Below are 16772 nucleotides of genomic sequence, written 5' to 3' on the forward strand. Positions count from 1 at the left end.
GCCTGTGACACTGACTTTGGGATGAGATTATGGGAAGAAGCCGGAGCGAGTATTAAGCGACCTGATAAAAGCAGTAAGGACCTTTAGAGACAAAAAGAAAAATTGTTACTGGGAACTGGAAAATATACAGACACTTGGTATACAGTGGTACACAGTTTGTAAGCACTGACTTTCAGTGCCGTGAAGAATGGGAAGAGTACTTAGGGAACACACAGTTGGCTGGGGAAATGCCCATGCAGAAAGTACGATGTGCCCACGAGCTTCTTCTAACTTTCTGTGAATACATATGAGAAACAAGATATGTGCTAAGCAAAAAAAAAAACACTGTTTTGGAGCAGAATATAGAGGAAATAGCAAAAAGCTAACATTTGCTAGGTTGCTCAAAATAAAAATATTTCCACATCACAATTCCTTTAGAAGGCAAAATACTTCCAAAGTGAGAAATAGACCCAATGCAAAGATAAAATCTAGAACACTTTCAGTATAGTGTAACATCAAGATTAGTATCTAATTTATATGTGTCTAAGACCACCTTACTGACACTGCAGAAACAATTAAGAACATGACCATTAGAACAGTGAGGATTCTCAGTGTAATAATATACAGCACATGACAGAGATCAAAGCAGAGCTGAGACTGTCTTAAAGAAATTTGTGCATGTAGCACAAAAAGTTATGTTATTCTCCAGATGCAGAGACAAAAGTCTTGGCTTTTTACATAAGATGGAAAGATTTGTGGTGCACACACTCAATTTTAAGTAGCAAGGGTCTCTTTCAGGGAATAATGTGTTCTATCTGTCACAGGAAACACCCAGCAAAGAAAAGGGAAAATTTTCTTCCAGAATTGTTACTAGTTTGGTTTGAAAGATCAGGTGAAACAACCCTGGCTGCCTCTACCTTCCAGGTTCAGGAAACCGGGAGAGAGAGTACTCAGATCCCCTAAAAACACAGGCCATCCTTTTATAAAAGAAAAGAGATGACATGACAATCTCTCCAGTTTCAGAGATTGGAGCCAAGATCCCAGAAAGAGGAACTAAAAGCAGTGAAAAAACACTCTCAGGCAATAAAACGAAGCTCTCCTCAAGGAATTGGTGTCATGTACTCAGCTGGACTTCAGAATTGATGTAGACCACTGAGTGCTGCGTTGATCTGATATCCTTCTTTTCTGAACAGTGGTGCCTATGTCTGTCTGTCCGTTGTGCTGGGTGAGTCAGTGAAAGGTCTCCTGTCTCTTTATATCCCAAGTTTTCTGAACTAGAGAAATTGTTCTTCAGAGATCCCACCCATAGATAGTCAATTGCTCCTGGTAATTATTTAAAGAGGAACTCTTAGAATTTGTATCAATACCCTAATGAGATAAAACTCCTGAAGTCTTTGGAGATGGTAATGTATTTAATATAAATATAAATATTTTGTGACTGGATAGTAGACTGAGGTTTTTATACGCCCACAAATTATCTGATACTCCTCCACTGAAAATTAAGGTCTATTTTTCACCCCTGTATATATGGGCTTATTAAGAGAACACTTTAAATAAATATACACCAGGTGCAGCCCTTTAGAAGACTAAAAACCTCTTCTGTTTTACCTCGAAGTTCATGTAAGAAGTCAGACTATCCTGCTGAAGAGACCACTTGGAGCAGCAATGATACTACAAGGAGATGGAAAAGAGCCTACCTGCACGCCTTCCAGACTTCCTGCCATGGCATCAGGCATGTGAGTGATGTGCTATCTTAGACCTTTTGCACCACCCAGCTGTTAGCTGGAATCCATTGAGTGACACCTGTAGATACCACATACAGGAAGACAGACCTGGTGAGACCTGCCTGTATTACTCACGTACAGAAATACAGCTACAACAAAATTATTTTCGACCATCATATTTTGGGGTAGTTATGAAAAAAAGATAACCAAAGCAAAGCATCAGTCATCGCATATCTTACATCTCCTTTGGCTACAACAAGCATTTTATTTAGAGATTGTGGCAGGACTAAACCAATAAAAATGTATTGACTTAAGTATCAAAATTTTAAAAAAATGCATGGGGCATGACTCACGTTTTTTTTTCCTCCTTCTAGAGCCAGATTTCAAAAGAGAGTCTGAAGCACACCTCCCTCTTTAATTGTATTTTTTTCTTGACAGAGTCTTCAGTACATTGAATACATGTTAAAGTTAAACATACAATTCTCTATAGGAATACATCAGTTCCATTCACTCATCTGGTAAGTTTAGTGTTGATTTTTATTTCTAGTCTGAAATTGTGAGTGTTGCTAATTTAACAACCAGCCCATAGAAAAGAGACCATTATTCAATATGATAGGACCTGCTGGGAACAATGTCTTAGATCACATCACAAACGTTGTCAATGGAGAAATGTAGAGACTCTGACAGATGGAGCATGCAATTCACTGAAAGACATTCTGCTATTTAAAATTTTGTATGTAGTAACCTCATTCTCCTCTTATAGGAGAAAGTCAAGGTTTTTGCCTCTGGTTCTTAAGAATAACATATCACATAACCCCATGATATCAATGATTATTTTTTGAAATCCACGTCAACACTCAAGCATGCATTCAAAACATTTAAAAACAGGCAGCATTATTTATCTCATGACTCCATCTGGTATAATATGAACTATAATGATAACACCTGTAGAGAACATTCTAGGAAGTAAAAATATCAGCCTGCCTTCCAGCATTTCCTATGGGTTTGTCATGTAAAGCAGATGGCCTGAAGTCACTTGGTGTTATTTAGTACCCTTATTAAAACTTGTGCCACATTTCACTAGGATTTGAATCTATCAGGTTAAAAATTGTTTCTATATGGGCACATTTGTTTAATTATTAATCAACCAGATCATTTCAGTGTTTCCCAACTTTCCCCATGCAGTGTTTATTGCCATCAAAAGGGCCATTAAATTTAAAAGTCTTGTTAAAAAACCTGAACATTTAACATCAGATTTTCTCATAGCCTTTATGTTAACAGTCGTTGTGAATTTTCAAACAGGGTTATAAACGACAGCATATTCCAAGGTTAATGCATCTTGATAAAACCAACCCATGCAGTACCTTTGGCAGCTAGCCACTTTGCATGTTCATTTACTCATTTATAATTTTCCAGAATCATATAATAACATGATCATCAAAACTATAAAAGTATAGAATTAATCAAAGTAAATCTATAGTAGTAACTTCTAGAGTCAAATTATAACCTATAGTGAATTAGAAATCCTTGGCAATCCTCCCCACCCAGGCCATTTAAGTGATATGCTGTTTGTAACATGTGCTGCTCCTGAGAAAAAGGAAAACGTAAGGAAGAATGGCTTTATTTGTGAGCTCCCTCACCTTGCCACTGGTCCATGCTTGACTTTTCTTTTCTATCTCAGGACAATTTACACTATGGACACAGCAAGTAGCTGCACAGGGAAAATGTAACACTAACCTAAAAATGAGCAGGGAATTGCCCTCAAGTGGAGAGTCCCATCAGGGTAGCTGCCAGATGTCAGGCTCACTGCAGTTAGACCCTGGGAACTACTCTATTTCCACATTCATAATTTGTGGTTCCAATACCTGTGGAGCTCTATTTCCACATGCTGTACAAGAAATCATTTGTAGAAAGCATAAAGTCACAAGTAGGAATGTCTTTCTTATTCTATTAGGGTTATTTTATAATGACTTAATAGACTTTCCAATATGAACAGGAATACGTATTTAAAAATCAATGCCAGAGTTTTTTATTATATGAAATAATTCTTTCTGTCTTCTTGAACTGTGGCTTCTTGACTCCACAGTTGGATGTTATTTTAATGCTGTTAGACTAACTGGTTTTTCCTTCACTTTCACTTATACACTTTAGTCATATTTGAAATAAACTTTACCTAAAGGACAATTCATTTGCAATATAATAATGTTTAAAATGGTCAGGTGCTAAATCACTTTTATCAGAAAGAGTGCGACTGAACAATCGTTATTACTGCAGTTTCTAACATTCTCACAGAAACAGCCCTGAGCAGTGTGGCTGAGCTAGTTAAGCATTATTCTTTAAAGAGAAAGGTCACTGATTAGATTTGGGCTGTGAACCCATCTGGGTCAGGGCATCTACAACAGGCAACTGATCAGTGGTTCTCTCTCGCATAGATGTCTCTCCCTCTCTGTCTCCTTCCCTCCCCACTTTTTAAAAATAAATAAATAAGCTATTTTTAAAAATCTGACAGAAACATTTTGGGGTAAGAAAATGTGTTGAGGTTGAGTATATTTTATAGATAAATACATTCTGAAGCATAAGAAAAACAACTGGACCTTAAATGCTTTGTATTCATTAGTTACAAAGACAATAATAACAAATATTAAAAAAATTTACTTAGAATATATAATACCTATATGCCATGAAAACACACTTTAGACTTTAGAAATATAATGAAATTCTTATATTCTGAAAGTAAACTAAAATTGTATTCTATATTTTTAAAAGCTAATCAAAATAACTCCGGTTATTTTGATTTTGCTTCTACAGTACTTGTTAATAAAAAATGATTAAAAATGATTGAAAATAAACTAAAATTTTGGGCTCTAGAAGTAGCACATAGAAATTCCTTTTATGAAAATAATCACAAGCTGTGAATATGTGCCTGAGGCTGAAATTTTTCTTATCTAATGTATCTATTTGCACTATGAGGCCACCCATTTTACAATGAAAACTCTTAATCCACAGGATCAGCCATTTCAAATATAATTATATGAAAATAGATGATTTCTCTATTTTGGAAGGTGAAACATAAAACTTCAACTCTAAATATTCTCAACTAACAAGAACGACTTCCTGTCAAGTCTCCACAACAACTGGTGAGTCACAACTAAACTGAGAAATACCAGAAGAATTATGTGCAACTTTAATTTACTTCCATTGTGAGTAATTTTAATTTACTATATTAAAACACCATTTTAATTTACTATATTAAAATTCCATTTTAATTTACTATATTAAAGACCATGTTTTGCCTCTTATTCCAGGAAAAAAGAAAGTTAACATGTTAGACTTTGCTGAGCTCAAGATTGTCAGCAATGTGGCTTCCCAAGCCTTTGACGCTGCCCAGCCCAGCTCAGTCCCAAAGACCTTGCACTTCCATGTGCAACCACTGATTCCTTCTAGCTTCTAAACTCAGGTCTAGCTTCTAAACTTCACTGAGTGAAGCAGATTTGTTCATTGTGCTGCACCTTACACTTTGGGCTCAGTAAACAGTGATTTCATAATAGTGGAGTATTGCAGCCTAACATGTAGACTTCAATGATTAATTTATTATAGAATATTAGTCTTCAAAATAACATTTACCATTAATGTGTATTCGATGTAAATATTCTACATAATTAATTTTAGTTTTATTTTAGGTAAATCAAATAAGCAATCACTCACCATAAATAATCATATAAATACCACATCAATATTGAGAGAAAAAGAAGACATATTTTTATTTTTTAATTTTATTTTTCTTCCCTATAGACAAAGGGCTTCATGTTTTTCATCAGAAATGTGAGGTTCCTGGCGAAATTAGTAACATAACCAAGGAAGTATGATTTCCCCATGGATTGATTGATTCATTCATTTATTTATAGGTTCATCCATCTACTGACTAATATTTATTTTCTTCCTACATGTCAGAAATATTTTTGGTACCAGGCACATAATAAATTATACTCCAGTAAACAAAAAATAGATGTCCTCAAGAAGCTATGGAGCCATCGTTTTATAAAGTATGAAAAAAATGAGGAGAAAACTTGCAGTGGTTCTCTGAGCTAAGAACGTTGGTGCATAGGTACCGGAAGCGTTGACAAACATGAATTAATTATAGTACATTTTGTGGACCATAAACTGCAAGACTAGAAATGCTGGCACACACATACCAGAAACTTTGACAAATGTGTATTAATTACAGCACATTTTGTGGCTCACAAAATAGTAGACTTCCTGGGAATAAGCAAAACCTTACTAACATTTTCTAATTAAGAAGAAGCTGAATAGGAGGTCAGAAAGTAGTGAAATTGGGGGACATATATTCTTGTTTCTAATCTATTAAAAAACTCCCCTGCCATCTCAAGGTGCAATAACAAGGGAATTTGGGGTTATTAATCAAAATGTATGTATTTATTGAATGCTATACACAAAGAAAATACCGCATTTCTGTTTAGGTTTTTGAGAATGTAGTAATGATCAAGTACAAAATGTCTCATTTTCATGGAACATACTAGTGGGCAAGATTGATAGCTAACATGCTCTAAAATGGACTTAACAAAAAACTGCGATGTAAAATATATGGCGCACAAAGTAATATGATAACAGAGAATGGCATAAGGTGCAACATTAAATAGGCTGGCATCCTACACACCTTCTATCTACCCATATGCACGGCTTGAACTCTCAGGCTCAAGATAGTGGGTCTCATCACTTGTTGTCTTCCTCTATTTTTATGTTGAGTTATAAACTAATTGCCCTTCATTAAAACAACACTCAAAACTGTGCTAGACTTAAGCTGGGTATCATTTTGTAAGTTATATGAATGTTTAACCATTATGGTGCATACTTAAAATAAATATAATATTCAATGTCAGCTGTAATTAAAAATATTTTGAAAAAAATTAAATATGCTAAAATTTTATAATAGGATTATGGTGATGAATTAATTAGTTATATTTTCTACTATCCACACTTTGGCTGTATTGAAATTCTTGAAATATTTGTCCTTTTTAAAAATTTTTTTAAGATATCTTTTTAAAAAATGTATTTAATTATTTTTCAAGTACAGTTTTCTGTCTAGTACTTCCATCCCTTTTTAAATCAAAGTTTAAATCTCAAATAGAGAAAACATTTACCATGATAGTGTAACACAGCAAAATCTGAATGAATGAGCAAAGGAAATTTTTTCTCCCTCATGATGAACCTGCCGCTTTTAGATGGAGCAATAAAAGTATTTCACAACTGGACTTAGGGCTGTAAATTGATTTTCATTAAAAACAGTTACTATTTCAAGTTCACAATTGAAGGAGTGATAAAATTCTATTCAATGTCAAGATATTACAGGTTTGGAAATACCTTCTTTGTTTTATATCTTTAAATGGCTATTTAGAATATTGGCACTGTTATTTTACATCGTTTGTGCCTTGCCATCTTCTGCCTCAATATAGAGGTGTGATTAGACAAAAGTGCATTAAGAATACAAAGCAATGTTTTCAAAACTATATGTTGTAGACTTCATCAGCCTAACAACTTTTTTCAATATTTCTTTTTGAGATTTTGCTTACCAGAGAGTGCCAAAATTGCACTCCTACAAATGTAGTCTTATTGAGAACAATTACTTGTGTAGTATTATAGTTGTAGTTAATATAAATAAAAATTATTTTTAACCTTTAAATGACTTTTTCTTGTTAAAGCTTTTTCTAAGACAATGTGTTTTCAATAAAACTGTGGTTATCATTTTACATTTAGCTCTCTGTATTTTCCAGGTGAATATTTTTTCTTTTGTGCAGAATTTTACTAATTAATGTACCACCCCTTGCCACAGTAATGATCACAAACTCACAGCACTTATTATTTTCTTGCAAATGTTTTACATACATCAGTGAATATATGGATTAGCCCGAATAATTAGAAATGATTTCAACTTGGATACATATCTATGATTCAATATGATTTGATAGTAATGTCAGGTACTAGTAATCAACAAAAAATTGTTTATACTGTATTGCAAAATTAACACAAGAAAATAAAATTAAAATGTGGCATATAAGTAGTGAATCATTAGCATCTTTATTTTGTTTTAAGATTTTTAAAAATTATTTTATTGTTGTTCAAGTACAGTTGTCTGCATTTACCCCCTAACACTTCCCCTCACCCCAACCATCCCCACCTCCCTTCCCTGCTTCCACCCACCTTGGTCTTATCCATGTGTCCTTTATAGTTGTTTCTGAAAACACTTCCCCCCATTCTCCCCTCCTACCTTCCCTCTGGTTACTGTCAGATTGTTCTGCATTTCAATGTCTCTGGTATTATTTTGCTATTTATTTATTTTTAGAGAGAGGAAGGGAAGGAGAAAGGGAGGGAGAAAGTCGTGGAAGTGCGTGAAAAACACCCACTGGTCATCCCAGCCAGGGACCTGTCCTGCAACCCAGGCTTGTACCCTGCTCAGGACTTGGATGGGTGGCTTTTTCGTTTGCAGGTCAACACTCAGACCACTGACCTACACCAGCCAGGGTTCACTGGCATCTTTAAATGTCCTTTTAACTCTTTATACAGTTTCATTGCAACATTAGAACATTATAAGGTCTTGGAAAGTTCTGGAATAATCTTATTGAAGTTCCTAGGATCATTTTTAAATATCTCTTCTTATTTTTAAAAGGCCAAAAGTGTAATACATAACTAAAAATGACAAACATCACGTTATACTCAGATGTTGACTATGAGGTAGCCTATGTTCTCAAAGCAGACAGAGAGAATTATTGTGCTGCAGAATAGGAAATCAGTGTCCTTGAAGAATCCTTTCCTATAGAAAAATGTCTCAAAATGCAAAAACGCTCTTGGCATTGACAAAACAAATCATTCATGCTCACAAGACTGAGGAAAATTGCCTTAACATGGCAAACCAACATACATGTTCTCCTTTTCATGTATAAATGAGGATATGTAACAAACTATGTCAAAACATGTTATTTTTCCTCATTTTGACACACCCATATTATTCACTTATTATTTTATTTGTCCCACAAAACGCCTGAATTTTGTAATTACTGTTTAAACCTTTCTTCCTAAAAATAAATATAAGAATATGAGTCAGAACCCTTCTGTTTGGAATCCAGCTCTGTCACCAGCTGTGTGACCTTAGGCAAGGTATTTAGTTGTCTTCCTGCACCTCGGGTTTCGTCTATACAAACGGTGCTGATAAATATTTAATTTGTAGGTTGACCATAAGAATTAAAGTTGTAAGCGAGTATCGAATACTTAGAACAGTGACTAATATAGTCAGAGCTCAATAAATATTTTTACTGTCATTATTTACTATAATATTTTCAGACCAATTTGTAACACATGTAGCTCTCAGTTACTATTTTGGAAAGAGAGAAGATAGGCTTAGTGAGCTGAAGACAGATCAATAAGATTTATCAATTATACAACACAGCAAGGACTACAAACAAAATAAAACAAAACAAAATATTAATAATAAAAATCTAAAAGATCAAATGAACAAAAAAGCAACAAAAGAAAAGTTTTAGGGCCTATAGTTTTAGCAAAAAATAAGGGAAAATCTTAAGAATCTAGAGCTACCTAAACAGTTCTTAGAATTGACATCAACAACTATCTGTAAAAGAACATTTGATATACTGGACTCCAAATTAACAACTTTTCTCTTCAACAAGACCACATGAAGATGATAAAAATACAAGTGACAGACTAGGATAAAATATATGCAAACCACATATGAACACAGAACAATTATCTAGAATACATTTTAAAATTCTCAAAAATTACAAGTAGTCCAATTACAAACTGGGCAAAAAGACAAGAACAGTTTTGTCACCAATGAGGTTATACAGATTGTGCCCGAGCATAAAAAATGATACTCAAGACCACTAGTCATTGGGAAATATAAATTAAAGCTACCATCAAATATTGTCACATATCTATCATAGCTAATGTAAAAAATAAAAATAATTAGAACACCCAATACGACCAAGGGTATGGAGAAACTGTATTATGCATACACTACTGGTAAGATCGTAAAATGGCATAAACACCCAGGAAACCTGTTTGAAAGTTTTTCATGAAACTAAAGATACAAATACCACAGGACCCAGCAATTACACTCATGGACATTTATCCCAGAGAAATGAAATTTACAATCATTCAAAGTACAAATGTTCATAGTAGTTTTATTCGTAATATCCCAAAACTGGGGGGAAAGGCCTATAGGTATCATTTCATGAGTGACTGGATAATCAAACTTATGAAGTTATAAATATACTGTTCAACAATAAAAAAAGAAATGAATTATTAATACACATAGTACCTTGAGTAAATTTCTAGGATAGTATGCTTTATGAAGAAAAATCTAAAGGTCACATGTTATAATCACATTTTAAATGACAAAATTATAGAACTGGAGAGAAAAGTAGTGGTTGGCTGCTCATCTATCTATCCATTCATATTCATCCATCCAACTATCTATCTTACTGCATTTATCTTTTTTAATCTTCTTAATGTTAGAGTTAAGATTTTTTAAAAAAAGATGAGTGTCATAGGGACACATATTAGCATGTACCCACCAGGATGGCTAAAATTTAAAACGGAACAGGAAATAAAAAGTGTTGGCAATGATGTAAATAAACCGAAGCCCTCATACATCACTGGTTGGAAGATAAAAATGGTAGAACTGCTATGAAAGATAAGTTGGAAGTTCCTCAAAATGTTGAGTATAGAGTTAATATATAACCCAGAAATTCCATTTCTAGATACATGCCTGAAAAAAATAAAAGCCTACATTTATGCAAAATTCTGTACCTGAGTGATCATACTGGCATTGTTCATAATAGTCACAATGTCAAAATAATCTAAATGTCCATCAACCAGTGAATGAATGAATCTTGTGGCTTCTCTCTTTAGTTGGCCTTCTTGCTCATGGTCCAATTCCCCAAATACATCAGGTGACTGATTGCTAGGCAACCAAGCAATACCATCCAGAGAATTCTCTTACCATCACATCAGCAGATGCCATCACATTTAGCTACAAGGGGTTCAAAGCTTCAGAATTTGTTTATGTGACCCAAAAAGTCGATGTCTTTTGGTGGTACATTTGTGATGAGTAAAATATAAAGGTGGATCACATCAAAAATGATCATATTGAGATATTTTACAGTACAGGTTAAAAATTTAAAAAAATGGAAAACATAAAAAAAAGAAATTAAAAAATGAAGTCAGATATTTTCCCACCATAAATCTAGTAAAATGATTTATTTTACAATGAGAATTGGCTTTTTAATTGGCCATGTACTATAAGTTTTGATTCATTTAAGTATGTAATAAAAATGTCTGTAAAGCATATTAGAAAATTATTTTTCTTCTACTGTGCCTTGATTGTTGTCACACCTTCATTTGTTCTGAACAACTTTTACAGCCTACATTCCTTGTGTCTACGTGTTAGATCTACACTGTTTGAACCCACGTTTCTCCTTTTACTTCTGTGCTCATCCATTCATCCCGATCCTGCATATCTTACTATCACAATATTTCTCAGTTTTGGTACAAGAACATTTTTAATTATACTTTTCTTGTGGATGTTCAGGGCCACAATTTTTATATTAAATACGCTAAGACTTATTCTTTCTTGTGTCCAGCATGTTTTCATCTTGATAGTATCTAGAGAGGTATCTAGAGAATCTCCTGGGTAAATGATACTTGCTGGCCTTTGAGGTGTGGATGATTTGACATTTCACTATCCGGTCAGTGTTATGCCAGGCTCCCCAACCTAGGAAAACAAGTAGCAAGAAGTGAATAATTTCTGAATAAGGCTGTCCTTACTTGGTTTAGAGGCTGGAACATGCATTAATTAGCAATAAGAAAAACACTAGTGATGTAATCAGTAGGCATTATTTTAGATATTCCCCTGAAAAGAATTTTTTTAAAATAAGAAAATTATGCATAGTTGTCTACAGAATGATGATTTTTACAATCAGATTCTATTGGTTTGCTGAAACTCAAAGGTACCTATGGTACTTTTTAAAATCTCATGTAATGGCCCTGGCTGGTGTAGCTCAGTGGATTGAGCGTGGGCCTGCAAACCACACGATCGAGGTTGGATTCCCAGTCAGGGCACATGCCTGGGCTGCAGGCCAGTTCCCAGCAGGGGACTCACGAGAGGTAACCATACATTGATGTTTCTCTCCTTCCCTTCCTCTCTAAAGATAAATAAATAAAATCTTAAAAAAATATCTCATGTCATGAAAGCTATGGGGGGAAAATAGCACTTAAAGTATTTAAAAATATACAGTTGAAGTAGATAACACAGATGGAATATAAATATACAGAGAAAGTGAAGACCAAGTGCTTAAAAATACAACTATGCAGATTAAAAGAGCCAGAATATTTTACAGTCTAAATTAAAACAAAGAGTTAAATAATATTTCACAGAAAAAAATAAGCCTATTTTTATAGAAAATATTGTTTCAAATATTGATTTCTAAATGTAATATTTTATATATGCCATTTTTAGAAAGATTACTAGGTAATATAATGTATACATGTCACAAATCCATCTTTAAACAGATACAGTAAAAGATCTCATGTAATTATTTCTTGTTATATTCTGAAATAAAAATCAAGGGAGCTACATGAAAATGAAATTCTATAAAGAGTATTCTGGGAAGTATAATATTATTGTCTGGAAACCTATAATAAATATAATAAGTAACCCACTTATGGCACAAAATGTTTGTATAAAAATTGGTACAGTCATGGCTGCTATAGCTCAATGGATTGAGCACGGGCCTGTGAACCAAAGGGTTGCCGGTTGGATTCCCATTTGAGGCACATGCCTGGGTTGCAGGCCAGGTCCCCAGTAGGGGACCCATGAGAGGAAACCACACATTGATGTTTCTCTCCCACTCTTTCTCCTTTCCTTCCCCTCTCTCTAAAAATAAATAAATAAAATCTAAAAATTAAACTGGGACAAAACTGTTATTTTCTATCTCACCCCACTATTTGGATCAACATAGCAATCACCTACTCTGCCTGTGTTTTAAGCACCTGAGATGTTGACAAAGGCATTTATGCATTTATACATTGAGTGATTGTATGTCTACATTGTCTGAAATGGTCCTGAATTAAGCCTGCCATTTCAGCATAAACATTAATAGCTCCCTTTTTATCCTCAAAAGTGCCCAAGTTTGTACAATAAATTATTTTGCCACTCTCTTTATTCTTCAATGTGTGATGCAGTCTTCTCTCTCTTAACAATCACAGTTTCCAACTAAAGTAGTTTTTGAATCTTATCAGTGCTGTGCCACATACAGATATCTCCTTCCCACTCACTTTTCCTATTACATCTGATGTTTGCCAATATAATAATGTTACCATTCAGGAGTGTCCAACCATTTGGCATCCCTGTGCCACTCTGGAATAAGGAGAGTTGTCTTGGGCCACGCATTAAATACATCATGACATATAATCACAAAAACAATCTCATAATATTTTAAGTCAATTTCAACTTTGTGTCGGGCCACATTCACAGCCACCCTGGGCTGCATGCTGCCCGTGGCCCCAGGTTGGATGCCCCTACCAAGATAGACAGTCTTGGGTTGCCAGGGAGTCTACCATGTTGGCTAAGGTGTTGCAGGGGGTGGTTCATACACTGAGGGCAGCAAAGCAAGAAAAATGAATGGGCACATTCCCATGGGCCAAAAGCTAGAAATATGAATAGATAAGGCCTGAGAATGCCAAAAGCAAGATGATTGGATAGGAACGAAGCCCTCCACTCCATGCCCCTATACGAACTGTGGACTTGTGCAGGAGGAAGATAGTCTTTGAGACAGGGGTCCACCATTGTCCCAGATTGCAGAACCTGAGTAAAACTATTTCCTTTTCACCAGCACCTGTCCCGCAAGTTTAGCTTTCACTGACACACGCAGCCAAGCCTGCACTTTGGTTACAATAAAAAGTTAAACAGTGATTAACAGCATGTGCTATGGGGCAGGGAATTGTCAGAATTCAGATTCTGCCTTGACTACCTGTTAGCTGCAAAACCCTAAATAAATTAGATATCATCTCTGGACTTGGATTGCTAACCTCCAAAATGTGAAGAACAGCAGAATCTACTGTAAAAGTAAAAGGGTTTGTGTATGGAAAGCACTGGAAAACTGCTCTTAGTGAGCATGCTGCCATTGTGAACTCTATTTCTGTCTTGGGTAGACCCAACTTGTAACTTTGTATAAAACAGTCGGAACAAGTTTCCAGGATTTAAAATTCTTAAAACATTTCTTGAATTATAGCCTTTGTTTCCATTGTCCTCTCACATCACAGTCTGAGTCTGCAGCCCAAAGGGATCTTCCTCACCACTCAGAGGAAGCTCTTTCAGAGAATTCAGAGTCACTCAAGAATCAGAATGGCTATTTCCAATAAATTAACAGACAACAAGTTTTATTGAGGACACAGAGGAAAGGGAATCCTCAAGCACTGGGAATTCAGATTTGTGTCGCCACCTCAGAAAGTAGTATGGAGTTTCTTCAAAAAATTAAAAATGCAACTTCCTTCTGAACCAGTGATCCCACTTTTAGGACTATTCTAAGAAACCTACAACATGAAAAATTGGAAAGAATATATGCACCCTTGTGTTTATTTCAGTGTGATTTACAATAACCAAGATTTAGAAACAGCCAAAGTGTCCATCAATATGTGAATGGATAAAAAAGCTGTGGTACATTTACACAGTTTAATACAACTCATCCATAAAAAAATAAAAAAGACATCTTACCTTTTGCGATAGCATGGATAGACCTGGAGATTATAATGTGAAGTTAAGCAAACTAGTAAGAGAAAGACAAAGGCTATATGATCTCACATACATGGAATGTAATGAAAAAATAAACTGAAGAAGAAAATAGAAAGAAAGGCATGGATACATGGAACAAACTAACAGCTGTCAGAGGGGTGGCGGTTGGGGGACTGGATGAAAGAAGGTTAAATGAACACCCACTCACACATATGCACACACACATGTATACATGTGTGCATGTATATATGTGCATGTATGATTTATAGACATAGGCAACAATACCGAGAGAGCCAGAGGTAAAAGGTGCTGGGACATAGGTGGGGTGGGAGTGGGCAAAGCAGAGAAATAGGAAAAGAAAGAGACTTCACATGGTGGGACGGGCACATGCTACAGTGTGCAGAACCTGTTTTATGGAGTTACATATTTGACACCTATACCCCGATAAAAGGAAAACATTCTAAACGAAACTGTGCACAGAGGAAGAGAATTTTATTTTTCTTCCCACCAGTGCTGAAATTCACTGGAAAATTACAGTTTCAGACAGAAATTAGCATGCTGAGAAAGAGAATAATGAAGTCAAAATATAGAATGGTAACCTGAGACAATATAGCAAAAGGGATTATCAGGGAGAAATCTGCAAAGCAAAGGCAAGGGATGTGTGGCATAGTTTAAACTAGACCCCCAAGACGTGAGGACTACTGCCAGTAAAATGTATCCCAGTCTTCATAAGCTGCCAAGGCTGAAGCTGTTACTCACTGTTGTGCCTGTTGTTGCTTATATCTATCATAAGTCAGAGAACTGAAGCCTGAAGACGAAGAATACAACTTCCTTCCTATGTAAATATGTGATGAAAATTCAGGCTGAATACCACACTTCTTTGATCTCTTGGTTATTTAGATTTGTGTGTTTGCTAACCACTTGTTTTTATTAATAAATGCCATTAATTTTTAAAATAACATTAAAATAAGAGTAGAAATGACATATTGGAAAATATAATAGCATAAATAATATACAATATAACAATTTGGCAAGAGAGAGCACGGATTTGGCAGACAGATTATACATGTATCTGCTAGAAAATTGTATGGCAGAAAGTCAAGTACATAAGAGGCAACATGTATAGATGAGTAAAAACAAGAAGAACTTGTGAGCCAATAAAAGGACAATAATATACATTACATAAATTTTGCTCAAATGCATTGCCAAAATCATATTGTGTATGTGCTCTGGCTGGGAATGATTTAAGCATAGTCATTGTCTCCTGTGCCAATTAGTCAAGAGACAAATATTCTTAGAAGCAAAAGTAACAAGACTGGTTATTATGACGATGTAAGTCAATTGTGTAGGAAAAAAGAGTGTGTGTGTTACAAGAAGAATATTGAGATACTTTGCCCTTTTTGACCAGCTGTGAGAATTCCAAATCCCTTTTCTGGCAAGAAGTTTGCACATCCAAAATGCAGGTGACTCTTCGGGTGACCTTGCTGTTGAAAAGAGGTGAATAGCCTAGGGCAGCAACAGGATCTTGACACTGAAGTTAAAAATCTCTCATTGCAACTCTCTAAGCACTTGGCCCAGTAAACTGTTACATTCGTCAAATTAGACAGAAATAGCTCATTCAATCTGTCATTGTGTGAAAAATTAAAGAAAATGAAAATAAGTGTACCATATAATAAATGATTTACAAATTTGTCACCATTTAGTTATTGTATTCCAAGTTGGCATAAAATAAAAGTTATGATATCAAAACCTGTGATGTTCTGAGATGTGAAACTGTTTCAGGGTAATCCAAGCAAATACTTTTAGATCTAAAATTAGTGGTAGACCTCATTTTAAGTTAGTAAAATTGACTGTTCAACCCTATAGAGATGCCATCTTTATTTTTTTCCTCTAAGACATGATATTAAAATGATCCTGAAGCTTTTCTACTATTATCAATGAATATAATTATAGCACTGCTCATGAATGAGCTATATATTGAGTGTTTAATATTTGCTAAGCAGTATACTAAGATTAAAGCAGTATACTAAACCGAATAGATGGCATATCTAATCATATACTAGCAGGATCAAGTGAGATAGATATTATCAATGTTCTCATAGAGAAGAAAACAAGCTTAAAGAAGTATCAAATTATTTAAAGCTGCAGAAATTATTAGTAAGTGGCAGAGACTCTACTTGAATCCAAACACAGAGTGAAAAATAAAAGCCATCATACCAATATCGCATGAAAGTAACCCAACTGGACTC

At 34.9% G+C, this 16772-nt stretch overlaps 1 long non-coding RNA gene across 1 annotated transcript; it reads left to right on the forward strand.

Moving 5' to 3' along the window:
- The first annotated feature begins 1002 nt into the window (after window positions 1–1002).
- LOC118985872 (uncharacterized) lies at window positions 1003–8095 on the forward strand. The gene is made up of 3 exons (XR_005066213.1): window positions 1003–1204; window positions 1595–1715; window positions 8062–8095. It is a non-coding gene; the product is annotated as an uncharacterized LOC118985872 (long non-coding RNA).
- The last annotated feature ends 8677 nt before the right edge of the window (window positions 8096–16772 follow it).

The sequence above is a fragment of the Sturnira hondurensis genome, unplaced genomic scaffold, assembly GCF_014824575.4.
Source record: "Sturnira hondurensis isolate 20B ecotype Veracruz unplaced genomic scaffold, ASM1482457v3 Scaffold0004136, whole genome shotgun sequence".
NCBI lineage: Eukaryota > Metazoa > Chordata > Mammalia > Chiroptera > Phyllostomidae > Sturnira > Sturnira hondurensis.